The 12750-nt window shown below is 39.7% G+C and overlaps 1 long non-coding RNA gene across 1 annotated transcript in view; it reads left to right on the forward strand.

Annotated features, from left to right (window-relative positions):
- Positions 1-6718, forward strand: part of LOC146505551 (uncharacterized) — a 50992-nt gene extending 44274 nt beyond the window's left edge. Inside the window, exon 6 of the long non-coding RNA XR_014877555.1 lies at positions 422-6718. This is a non-coding gene — a long non-coding RNA (uncharacterized LOC146505551). The remainder of the gene's footprint in view (positions 1-421) is intronic.
- Positions 6719-12750: the final 6032 nt, after the last annotated feature.

The following is a 12750-nucleotide window of genomic DNA, read 5'->3' on the forward strand; positions in this document are numbered from 1 at the left end:
CAATTGCACCGGCTTCTAGCACTTTAAAGCATTCATTAATTCCCAATTAGATTGGTGGGCTCATTTGCTCCAGTGCTGCTCGGTTCTGTAGCGCTTTGTGTTTAATGTGCTAATTGGGCGAGATTAAAAACAACTAACCTCTTATGAGAGGAGAAAAGTTATTCAACGGTTACATTAGCATAATTTATCCCAGGATGCTTAATTAGACATTGCCACAATAATCATGAAAACTGACTAACAACTGTTGTCAGCAGTTGGATACTAAAACTGTAGTAAGTTTAGGGTCCAGTTTAATGCACATGCTGGCTTTCTTCAGATCTGAGTGTCTCACTAATGTGTTGTCTGTGCTTATCTCCAATCATCCGACATGTCTAAGACAGTACGGTGTTTTTTTCAATTTCTGCATTTTATGTCTCTTCAGTGCTTTGTTACAACCACTCGAGCAGCATTAACAGCTCACTACTCCATTTACCCAAGACTTGGATTGTCTCTAACTCATTTACCACCATCAGAGGATCGGCGCTTCAGGCAAGCATGAATGGGGTTGGATATAAGGAAAAAAGAATGCTTTCATGTCCCGATGTGATCTCTTCAAATGGGACCTGGAACCTGGGAGTGAAATATTGTTTAGCTGTGTGTACCGCACAAGCTTTTTCATCATAAGATGAGAGATACTGGTGTGTGTAAGCCCAGAAACCGGTCTTGAGAGGTTTGGTAAAGAACTGGGGTTGTGCAGATCAAAGGAATATAAACCTTGATCATTCAGCTATCAGAGCTGTGTGTAGGTTTCTGAAGTCTGAACTTTTTTTTAAAAAATTCACCAATATTTCAGTCTGTCATTTTGTTCAGATTGAATAATATCATCAAAATTTAGAACAGAGCTTTTAGTTAAGTGCTTACCTGTTTTTTTATTTACTTTTTCCCAGATTTCCTTATCTCTCACTCACACCCAGGACGTGCAAACGGCAGAGCAAAGGCTATTTGTTAAAGATAAACAAAATAACCCTATAGCTCTCAGACATTTTAGTTTTTGATATGTACATGTATATCTTTTGTGGGACTCAGGGATGAGGAGGCCCAGAGGTTTAAAAAAAATAAAGGAAAACCATAATAACAACAACAAAAACTTGACCTGTGTTTCTTGCCATGTGACAGTGTTCAGACTGTCATGTGATAGTTGGTGGTTCAACCAGAGGGATGCTCTGTTCAGTTGTCAGGTGCCCAGTGACACTCTATGCATTTGAAAAGGCTGCCTGTTTAATGTTTTTCAAACTGCTTTGCTGCAGCCTTAGTAACTGTCAGAAACCTTTGAATTTTAAAGAAAAACTTCCAGCACTCAAAGTGACTTGGCTTGCTTTTCAAGGAGGAAACTAACAAATTGGCACATGTAAAAATCAGGTGTCATAAATATTTTGTGTTCTTTACCAGCATATCTGCTCAACACCTCACCTGTATACAGTTATATTTACACGTCACAGGTATATTTTACATGTCAAAATATGGTAAATGGATTAGTTTTATATGGTGCTCTGCCATTCTACCTCAGCACTCAAAGCGCTTTAACATGCTTAAGTGCTTTCTGTCAAACATTCGCTCTCTGATGGAGTCATCAGAGAGCAGCTTGAAGTTAGTATCTTGCCCAAGGATATTTGGTATACAGACTGGAGGAGCCAGAGATTGAACCACCAACTCTCTGATTAGAGTATAACCTACTCAGCCTCTTCCACTGCAACATAATTACTCACCAAAGCTGTCAGGTAACTGTAATAAAGTAAAGACTTTAATATTTTCATGTAAAATGTACACTATAGACTTTTTTTTTTTTTTTTAATTATAAAGTAAGTCTACTGGAGTTGTAATCGCCACACCGTATGCTGTGTTGCAATGAGAATCATACCTTTAGTCAAAGAACAAAAATGTATTATAAGTAATACATATAAAAAGGGGAACTCACGGTGTAAATAGCTCCAACAGAAGTTGTGCTTTTCAGTGATTCAAGCCAAATCGCTGCAGGGACAGTGACCACATGCAAGGTTCAGCGAGGCGGCAGTTCTAACCATTGCTCCAATGTGCTTGCTACATTCAACGGGCATAGACGCCCGTTGAATGTAGCAACGTTTTGTTTTTGAGGCTCTTAGCCAGTCTGTGAGAAAATGATTCAGAAGCAGTCTAATTCTACCCTGAAATCCTTTTTCTGTCTGCTTGTCCATACACCTCAAACTTGTACAGAGAGCAAGCAGCAGCTTCTGTGTCAAACCCAGTTCTTATATTGAGGGCCATTACACGGATGAGAGGTGGATCTCCGTCTCTAACCTAGAAAAAAGTGTCAGTTTTCAATGTAGGAGCTCACAGTATTCAAGCCCAAAGAAGGTGCATTAGCTCAGGATGACCAGAAGTGTGCATGCTTTTTATTTGAAGTTATTAGTGGTTAATTTGCCCAAGTTCAGATAGTCAACAGTGAATTATATTGTCGACTAAGGCATCGAAGGGGAAATATTCAGTGCAAATTACCTAAAATGTGTTGTGGCATGATGCGCCCGCTCGCTTTGCATTGTAAATACTGGAATTTCTTGGATGTTTTGGCTATGCCAGCATAATCAAATTCGCACTGTTTCCTTCTTCAATGGAATCATTTCAGAGCTTTAACTGTTCCGCATAAGCAGATGTTATTTTGGACCATTTGCCACAACAACTTGATGTTTCCTGTTTTGATAAAACATGATAAATATTAGTTGCTAGGCTGCAAGGTTTCCTTCAGTCTTAAAGATATTTGTTTTCCCAGTGGGGATAAAGAGTTCACGTAGCTTTACAATTTGATCCATACAGAATCTTTCCTAGACTGCACATACACTAAATAGTAAAAGACCCAAAAGGAACTGGATACACTCACAAGTGTGGATAAGTGAGTATAATGACATCTGGTGTAAATAGGAATGAATGAAGAGGGGTACTATCATCTCAGTTCCAGTGTTGCTTTAACCTCTTTCATGTCTCAAGTGCTCGGACACTGGCAAAATCTATTAGTACCCTTTGAGAATTTCAATGCAGTGAATAGTATCCTATCTAGTGTTTTGTTCAGGTAATTCATGGAGCACTTTGAACAATACTGAAGCATCAAGATGAAAACCATTGTGCCTTGTGTACAAATGGACACTTGCTTATTTCATTGCACACATTTCATCTATATGGAAATGATGCGCTTTCAAGCTTGTTTGCTTGTTTGTGTTGTCCAGCAGGGACAATGAAAGGAAAATAAGAATTGCCTGTGTGCTGGGAACTTTTGTAGAGAAAGCTCTCGTGGCATTATTTGGGGGCAAGAGGAAAGAAGAGCAGGATAAAAGAGATGTCTAGTGTCACAGGCAGCCCAAATTCTTATTTTGGAAAATAACTATATTTTTAAGAGAGTCATTGTACTGTTAGCACTCATCTATACGTTCTACCTCTAAAGATGAAATAATATTTAGGCCATATAACCCTTGCTCTTTTTGATTTTGTTTCTATTAAATTTCCTCATGGCAAGTCACATGGAATAGGAATATTCCATGTGACTTGAATAGGAATATTCCATGTGACTTGTGACTGTAGGAACTGTTGAAAATTATTTAGATTTTATTTATTTATCTATCTGGCAGATGCCAGGTAATTTGAGAATTTGAGGAAAGCAAAGATGATGGTAGTATAGCTTCTACATGTCTTTGGTGATTCCACACATGCCCTTTTTTGTCATTGTGAAAACTGAAATTAAAATAATTTAGATAATGCCTCAAAACTAAGCACGTGTTCAAGGGGTGAAACTGACTTATAGGAAGACTTTGGTCATAATATGTTTTCAACCCAACTTAATCCAAGCAATCCAAAGATACCTTTCCTTACCTTACCTAAAGATATGTCTTAACCAAACTTGAACTTTTTTATCACTTGTTCTACTGCAATCACATTACATTTTTTTAGTAACACACTAATATAACACAATCCTGTACTTAATTCATTAATTATGTTAGAGTTACGTGTATATTGTTATTTTTCTTGCAAAGGTTTTTCAGTCATCTGCAGGATGGACTGATAAAAAAGATTTTTAAAAAAGGGGGTTTTTTTTCCAGGAAAATTGTGGTGTGGTCTTCACCTTTTGATGAGGGAATGTTTTGGAAATGGAGATATTGACATAACTTTTATTTTTAATCGATTGAAAGGACAAATGTGCGATGGAAAAGAGCAAACTGCATCCAGGTCAGAGAAAACAGCATTGTAGTTGTAACATAACATTAGCTCTTTGTTAGCATCTGCACAGGTACTACACTAACACAAAGGTAGTGAAGAACCCAGTGTGATGTTAAACCTGAGTATATGCTGATCAAACTAAGCAGCCAGATCCTGATCTTCAGTAACTAAGATGAGCAGTTAGGGTCATAGCTTTGTAGCCTCTATTTCTATATGCACCTGTCTCTGCAGTAGAATCGATGGTGATTGCGCAAAAGTCTCTTTTTTTAAAACTTTGCTTTGTTTTTACACTGAAATACTAAAATAAAGTTTGTCTGCTGTGTCTTCATTAAGATAGAGATTTGTGTCAGTGTGTGAGCCTGTGGGTGTATATTGTTAATTGGAAAATGTGACAATGCATTTCAGGTAATGTTACAGAGTAACATAAAAGTAATAGTAGAATAACAAATTACTTTTGTGTAAAATAGCGATCTAACTTGTGAATACAAAGATGTATTACAAAATACTGAAAAGTTGGGTCTTCTTTTAATTAAATTTTAAATTAAATTTTTAAAAATCCTGTAGCAAACAACAAAAATTGTGTCTTTTTTTAGCTACTGTGATTCTCAGGAAGCATAGCACTTCAGTCACACAAAAATCAGTCTTAGCAATATAACTTTGGATAACTGAGAGAACTTTTCATATGGATTTTCAGGTACTTCATACAGTACAATGGCATGCCTTCACAATTTTTTTTAGTACTTTTGCATGTTGTTGATAAAGAAAAAGCTGCCTCTTTAGACCTTTCAGCTACTTCTCTTCAATTCCCAACTCAATTTCTTCTACTTCCTGCCACAAACAAGGGACAAAGAAACTCTTGTCTGCTAGCCGTGTCCACTGCCATTGGGACGTTAAGGCGGAGAGAATTAGGAAGGGGCAGGAATAGGGCTCCCAACTACAAGGTAACAAGGGAAAACCAATCCCACCTGGAATTATCCTGATACTGGAGACACAGGGCTCACCAGACAGTGGATCAATGGGTCTCTCTGGGCTGAGAAGGAAGGAGGAGGGGTCCAGAGCAGGATATTGCCCCCAAGAAAGTGTGCCACACCATGTCCAAATTACCCCCAAAGTTGTGTGGGATCCAGTTACCTGTTCAGATGTTTCAGTTTGAATGTTCACTTGTCTGTTTTGGCTGTATGCCCACCCCACACCTACCTGGCTTTGAGACTAGTATTACAGATTACAATAAAACAGAAGTGTTCAACAAGGTTTATTCTGCTGAGGTCTAGAAAGACAATGTAAAGAACAAAAAAGGTCTATCTGGACTCAGTTTAGTTCAAGTTTGGTGGTGGAATTGCTACCTGATAACATTTTCTTTAAGACATGATCACTTGGCAGATTGCAGTTCTGCAGATGCACTATAAATCTGGAAAACTAGTAGGTTTGAAAATGGCATGAACAAGTGCCAAAATAGGGTAAACGCGCTGTCTTAACCAATCAAATTCTTGCAGGCATACATTCATAGTAGATAGATTTGTGGCATCAACATGGAAATCCTGGTATTTGGCCTTTGTAAAAAAAAATTTAGGCATATGCTGTAGCTTGTGAAAAATTATGACTAACACATCTTCAAGAGTTCCTGCACCACTTTTCTCTCTAGGCGCTACCTGTTTACATCTTTTCTACAACCACATTCATTAAGACTGAGGCTCTCGTTTCCCTTTATCCACCAGCACACATTGCTCTTCCCCCCGCCCGTTGTCTGCCTTTATGTAAGCATTAGCCAACACACGTTGGAAATGAAAGAGCAGAACACTCTTGGTCCTCACCCTCCCAGTCATTGCCATCATCCCAGCCATACAATGCACTCTTGTCTAGTGCGAGCGAATGTCATCATCCAACATCTATGAATGAGTAGAACAAGCGCATCACATATTGATCCACTCCCTTTGTGAGACCTTCCAAGCTTGTGATAATTAGCATCGTCCATTAGCGACTTTGCCGTGCTAACATGCCCATTAAGAGTCAAAGCTTCTGTTCTTCTCTGTGAACATTCATTTGGCCCAGATTTTCTTCTTTAAAGAGCATAATAAGGGAATGGTAAAATACGTTGTGGACAGATGAAGAGCGGACAATATAAAGTGGGTGTTTAAATGCATTAAAAGGCATCCAGATTTAATTAACACCCTAGATAGCTGGCAGCTTTGTTCGTGTGCTGTAAATGATCATCTTAGCAAAGAAGAGAGCTATAATTTTGAGTATGTTTTTAAAAGGTGCTTTGCAGAGACATTGCAGATGCCTTCTTTTCATAGCCCAAATGCATAACTTCTCTTTGCCAGCTTAAAATACCAAAGTAACCTATTAGACTCCAACGCAGTATACTACCCTTGCACTCATCCCCTGTGTTTTTGTAATTTGCCTTAATTAGGGGAAGAATATGTGTAATCCTCAGGTTTGCTAGCAGCAAACACACAACTTCCTGACTCAAATTGAAGATAACAATTTAATTAAACAATTAATTAAATTGTATAATTAAAACAGGATGTATAAAACAGGATGACACTGTAACATTTTGTCAAGAATAACAAAACATAAAAAGTAACATGTGAGCACTTGATGGAATTGTTCCTTTGGTGGTCCAGAGCGGGGTATTGATTGCAGCACAAGAGGTTCACATCTGCCTGTTTACTTTCTCTGTTTACTGTTTGCATTCCTCTGGCAGGCAAAGATATTATTTTTCTGTTGAGGACCCTAGAAAAGCGGCCACCCTGCGCTCAGTGTGCGACCTCAGCCCCATTGCATCACTACTGATATAATGAGAGACTGTAGAGGGAAACTACCAGTGCCAGTAGAGGCTCTTTGTGAGGCACCCAAACAGCAGCTTCCGCTCTTTCCTGTATGGATGGCGTTCTGGGATGCATGCATGTCATGTTGACCTTACTGGCCATCAGCTGGCTAAGAGGGGAAATGAGCGCGGGGTATGAGAAGGAGGGAGTATGAAAGTAAAGTGCTCACCCTGAGCCATTATGATTAACCATCAGCAGTTTTTGTGTTATCATCGGCAATGTGCACACTGCAGAATCCAGTATAGAAAGAGCTTCAGAGAAAAATCAATCACATTATATTACTGTGGACATGCTTTATTGACCTCTGTTGGTGTTCACACATTTCATACTTGATTTGTATCTACTGGCGGGCATTTAGAACAATGTGGGCAATTTGGGCAATGAGGAAAAACAGGGCAGCATTTTCAAGCCCGGAGCCCATGCTTATAGATTGAGTGCTACTTCATGAAAAAGAGGAACCTATTTAGATGCACTTTCTGCATACATTTCATGAAATACCCCGAAGCAATGGATGGAACTGCCCCTTTATTCAGTTCATTCAGGCCTATAGTTTGGGCTGAGTTGTTATATATATATATATACATATGCCATATATGGTTGGATAAGGGCCAGCCACACGGTACAATGTGCGAAATATCTTGCTCAGGCAGACAACAGTAAATAAGATTTGGATGTCTCATTATCTGAACACCAAGCTGTGACAGATGCATTCATCCAAAATGCATTGTATCTAAAGGTTAAGAGTAGTTATGAGAAAAGTAATGTATTATTAAAATACCTTTCGGAGTGAAGTACCTTCTGATATATTTTCCTTGGTAATGAAAGTAGGATTCGGTGGAAATGTAGTAATTTGGAGGCCCATTTCTTCAAGCCTTTATTCCCCCTCTCCCTCTTCAACAATTTATCTGGGGAGAGTGAAGAGCTCACAGCTAGCGAACAGACAGTAAACATTTTGTTATAGTCAGAACCATCTCTTATTACTGGTTTTTCATTAAAAAAGAAAGCCTTTCGAAGCATTCAAAGCATTTCGGCGGATGAAGATGCTTCACAATTTTCTCCCTCTCACCCTCTTTCTCTCCTCACTATACCTGAATCCTTTCTCTTTTTGATGCTGTTAAGGGAGTAATTGAGTGCAGAAAATGGCTTGGCTTATTTGGACTGAGCCTGATCCAGAAATGATTAAAGCTAAAGGGGTTTGAGGTATTCAAAAAGAGAGAATGACAGAAAGAATATGGTTAATGCTTTTTTCTTTTTCTATTTTGTGAGGAGAGAAGGAGACGGGAGGGGTGGTCAGGCTGAGCACCGAGCAGCCAGACAGGTTGGTGTTCGAGGGGACTCGAGGGGAGGGGGGTGTGGACGCACAGAATAGCCCCTACTCATACCCCTATTAAAAGCATCACGGTTGTCAGAGACGGTAAAAAGACAGGAAATCACTGTAAGAAATGAAGCTTCTTTTACCAATTACTGAATACCGAGTGCACACCTTGGAGTTCTTTGTCCTTTGTAGCACCAGTTCCCTGTCTCTCAACCCCTTTCTTCCTCTTTTTCTTTCTTCCTGCCTTTCTCTCTCTCGCTGGCTTACAGCCTTTGAGTCAGATGCATTAGCACCAAGGCCTGGAGAAGAGGCAGCATTTTCAAAGCCCAGTTGGACTCACTTCTAGCCTGTCGTCGTAGCTCCTTTTCAGGCTTTTATTCACAGACAGCAGGGGCAGGTCTGAAAGAGACGCCCTCAACCTCTCCACTCAAACATTTATCTCTCCCTTTTTCCCTTGCTACAGCAGAGATGATTAGCAAAGGGAGCCATTTACTGATTCGCAGCACCTTTCCATACAGAGTGTTAGAAAATAAAAAGGGTGCACATTCAGTATGTCTGATTAACACACACCCACACAGTTGTGCACATTCAAACACGTCCTCCAACAAACATGTATCGTACATGGGCACAGTCAGTCAAGCACACAGACAAATCTGTATCGTTCAAATTGCACAGTGGTGACAGCAGTGGTTTTTTGGGGGGGGGTTTGTCCCTAAATAAAGTCTCTTTTATCTCATCAATAATTGATATGAGTGTGAGCCTTTAGTTGAGGATCTGTCAGGTCATTGAGTTTGGATAGATGAGCTCTGCTTTGCCCCCTCACCCCAGAAATGACTCTTGGGACCTATAAACACCTTGCAGACTGGCTCTCCATCCTACCTATTGACAAAGTCAGTTAATTACCTCCCTGTTAAAACAATAGTGGATAGCCCATGCAGTCTGTAGAGACCATTTAATGCCTTTGGTTGTTTGACTTTGTAGCCTGTACATCTGTGTAACAGCACAGCAACATCCTGAGCCAATGGGAGCTGCGTTAATGTGGTTTCACATCATGGATTTTGCGAGGATTGTTGCTGTGGATGCAGTAATCGTGATAGCCACTGGTAATGGTGTCGTTAAAGATATACTTTCCAAATCAGAGGTTCACAGAGCATATTTGCCATGGATATAGCTGCCTTCAGGATCCATAACATTGTTAGTGGGTTTTCATAGATATGCTGATGGATGCTGTCGGCTTGTTCATGGTTTGCTCTTATCAAGACACATGAGGATATTATTATGTAAGATTACTCATTTTGAAGGGGTTTAACTCAGGGTCTGTTTCTCTGCAGCCACTCCAAACACCCCAACCCCAACCCTTCTCCACACCAATTCCTTTACATCGTCCTCACCTCATCTGTCATCCCCGCTAGCAGACAGCAGGAGACACTTTTCAAATCACCCAGTATTTTGCCACGAGCGTTGTTGTGATGCTAATAAGATTTTCATTTATTTGGAAATATATGGCTTCATTTTAGCTCCCTGCATGAGTACAGGTGTTTTTAATGGTTTGAGATTTTTGGCGTGGTGTTAATGTCAACCATCAGGAAGTTGCCAGAGTTGACAGTGTGAGTGTGCACGCATGTGTGGCGTGAGACATAGCTGCTCTCTGGCAGCCATTTGCAAGGTTAATGTTGTAGAAAACAACATCCATCTCTCCGTTCTGCCCTCGCAAAACAGTTTCATTAGTCCTACAGCTCTGACCCCTCTTCTTATATCGTTGTCGAATGTGACATGCGTCATATTATCAACGAGTGATACGATCAATAACATTTCAGAGTCAGCGCCACGGCCAAGGTACCCATCCTGTGTGCATATTTTAAAACAGAGTTAAATTGGCATGGCTATTTCTCATTCATTCCCAGTGGGCTAATAAGACACGCTGAAGGCACTGACTATCAATAATAATAACAGAGTGAGTTAAGTTTGAGGCTGTTATGATGAACAAAGCTTGCATGCCTTTGAACAGCTTTTTGTTTCTTGTTTTTAGTGCTGACATGTTGGCGTTCTGGGCGAGTAAGTCTCAGACAAACACTCAGATTAATTACATTAATAAAACAAAAATACAACTGGGATCAGCCATGGTCTCTGCCTCAGTCCATCTTATCCTGTTTGGATAAACTCTGCTGAAATATAATATTCATATACATTACTGGTTAATTAACTTTGTTGTCTTAAAATGCTATCTTCCCACTGAGGTAACACAGTTGTTGATTCTTTTATAGCAAGAAATTTTCATATGAGGCGATAACTGTTGGTATAATAAAAAAACAAAAGAAAAAAACAACAACATCCCATTGGGATTTAAATAGTTGGAGCCTGGAACTGGTTCATTTCTTGCTTTGATGAGAGTGGGTAAATATTATTACTAGATAAATACATTTAAAAGGAAACACTATAGATGATTTCTTTTTTCTTTTTCTTTTTTTATCAGTTTTGATTGGTCCTCTAATAGCGACATTATCTCTAATCACATCGGGAGTTTGGATGATACTTCTTTCTTGAAATATCTTTTTTATTCAGTCATACAGAGAAAACCCCAACAATGAAACAACAACCTATCAGCATGCACTTGGTGACAGTAGGAAGGAAAAACTCCCCTATAACAGGAACAAATGTCCAGCAGAACTAGCCTCAGGGAGGGGGCAGCCATCTGCAGCGACCGGTTAGGGGTGAGGGGAAGCAGAAGGGACAAAAGACACCACCAGTGATGGTGAATACAGAGAACATCAGTACACCCTCAGCTGTGGCTGAATGTGCACAAATCTAAATTAAGACCCACTGTAGGACCTATTTTAATGCAACTTTTAGGATGGGAAACTATCAAAGCCTGTGGCTTTGATAGGTTTCTGTTAAACCTGAGTTAAGTTAATGGGTTGTTTTAATAAGTTTTATACTGACTATATGATGCTGCCTCGATCTTGAACTGGTGCGCCTTATCGCAGGTTCAGATTATAACACCATAGATTGAGACACAACTAATATTGCCTGTCACAGGCAGGTAGAACAACCAGAGTGTGATCAAAACCAAGAGCTGGATGCTGTTCTCAGCCTTTTAAAATGAGCAATGAGTACGAAATGCATCACATAAAGTGACACATCATCTTTCCTTTACCCTATTTATTCCGGGGGGAGGGGGGTCTCTCAACTGGCAGGATACAATGACTGGATGAACATATTAATGTTTTTTTTATGTATTTTTATTGTGTGGTAATCCAAAAGGCAGTAAAGCAAGCATTTCTGTCAGGTAACAAAAAAGTCTTCAAAAAAAAAAAAATCCTTACCTTGACCTTTTACCATCCATCCATCCATTCGCTTCCGCTTCTCCTTTTCAGGGTTGCGGGGGGCGCTGGAGCCTATCCCAGCAGTCATAGGGCGAGAGGCGGGGTACACCCTGGACAGGTCACTAGTCTGTTGCAGGGCCAACACACAACCATTCGTGCTCACATTCATTCGCACATTCATACCTAGTGGCAATTTGGATTATCCAATTAACCTATCCCCACAAGATGCATGTCTTTGGACGGTGGGAGGAAGCCGGAGTACCCGGGGGGAACCCACGCAAACACGGAGAACATGCAAACTCCACACAGAAAGACCCCGGCCTGATGTTGGAATTGAACTCAGGACCTTCTTGCTGTGCGGCAACAGTGCTAACCACCGTGCCACCGTGCTGCCGGTGCTTTGTCATTATTCTTAGAAATCATATATTTATCTATGTTGTGGAAATTACAACATGCTTTGGTTAATGACAAAAAAATATTGTAATGAATACAAAATGTTGCACCTGTTTTTTGTTAATGCATTGTACTTAAAACATGTTCATATTGCATAAAATACTTTAAGACAACTGAAACAAACTCGTCATTGATTTAGGAATTTGAAATAATTCTTGATTAATTTAAAAATAAGAAGAAGACAAAAAAAGGTATAGATATCCCAGAAGGTGTAAAATAATCTAACTGGGGATTTTACAATAAAATCATACTGGGTTATAAAATTCAGGATACCGCTGGCGGATCATTGTTGTTTTTTTTTAGCATAGACACTGTCAAATATATTGTTGCTGCCGTTTCCTGTGTGTGTGTCAAATGCATTTTTTAAAATGGACAAAACAATGGAGTGAAGGTCTCCTGTTCAAACAAAGTTAGAGTCTGACACATTTATAAAATGACCTGCAGGTAATCAGTAAGTAAAATATTCTTAAGCCCGAGCCAGCAGAAATGGACAAAAAAGCACTGATAAATTGCTGTGCTCATTGTGAATTCCATACTCAATTGTGGCATTTTCCAGGGTAAATGGAATTGTACATTAAAGTCTGAATATGCCTGACTTTGGGGGAGTGATACA

The sequence above is a fragment of the Neolamprologus multifasciatus genome, chromosome 13 (assembly GCF_963576455.1).
Source record: "Neolamprologus multifasciatus chromosome 13, fNeoMul1.2, whole genome shotgun sequence".
Lineage (NCBI taxonomy): Eukaryota > Metazoa > Chordata > Actinopteri > Cichliformes > Cichlidae > Neolamprologus > Neolamprologus multifasciatus.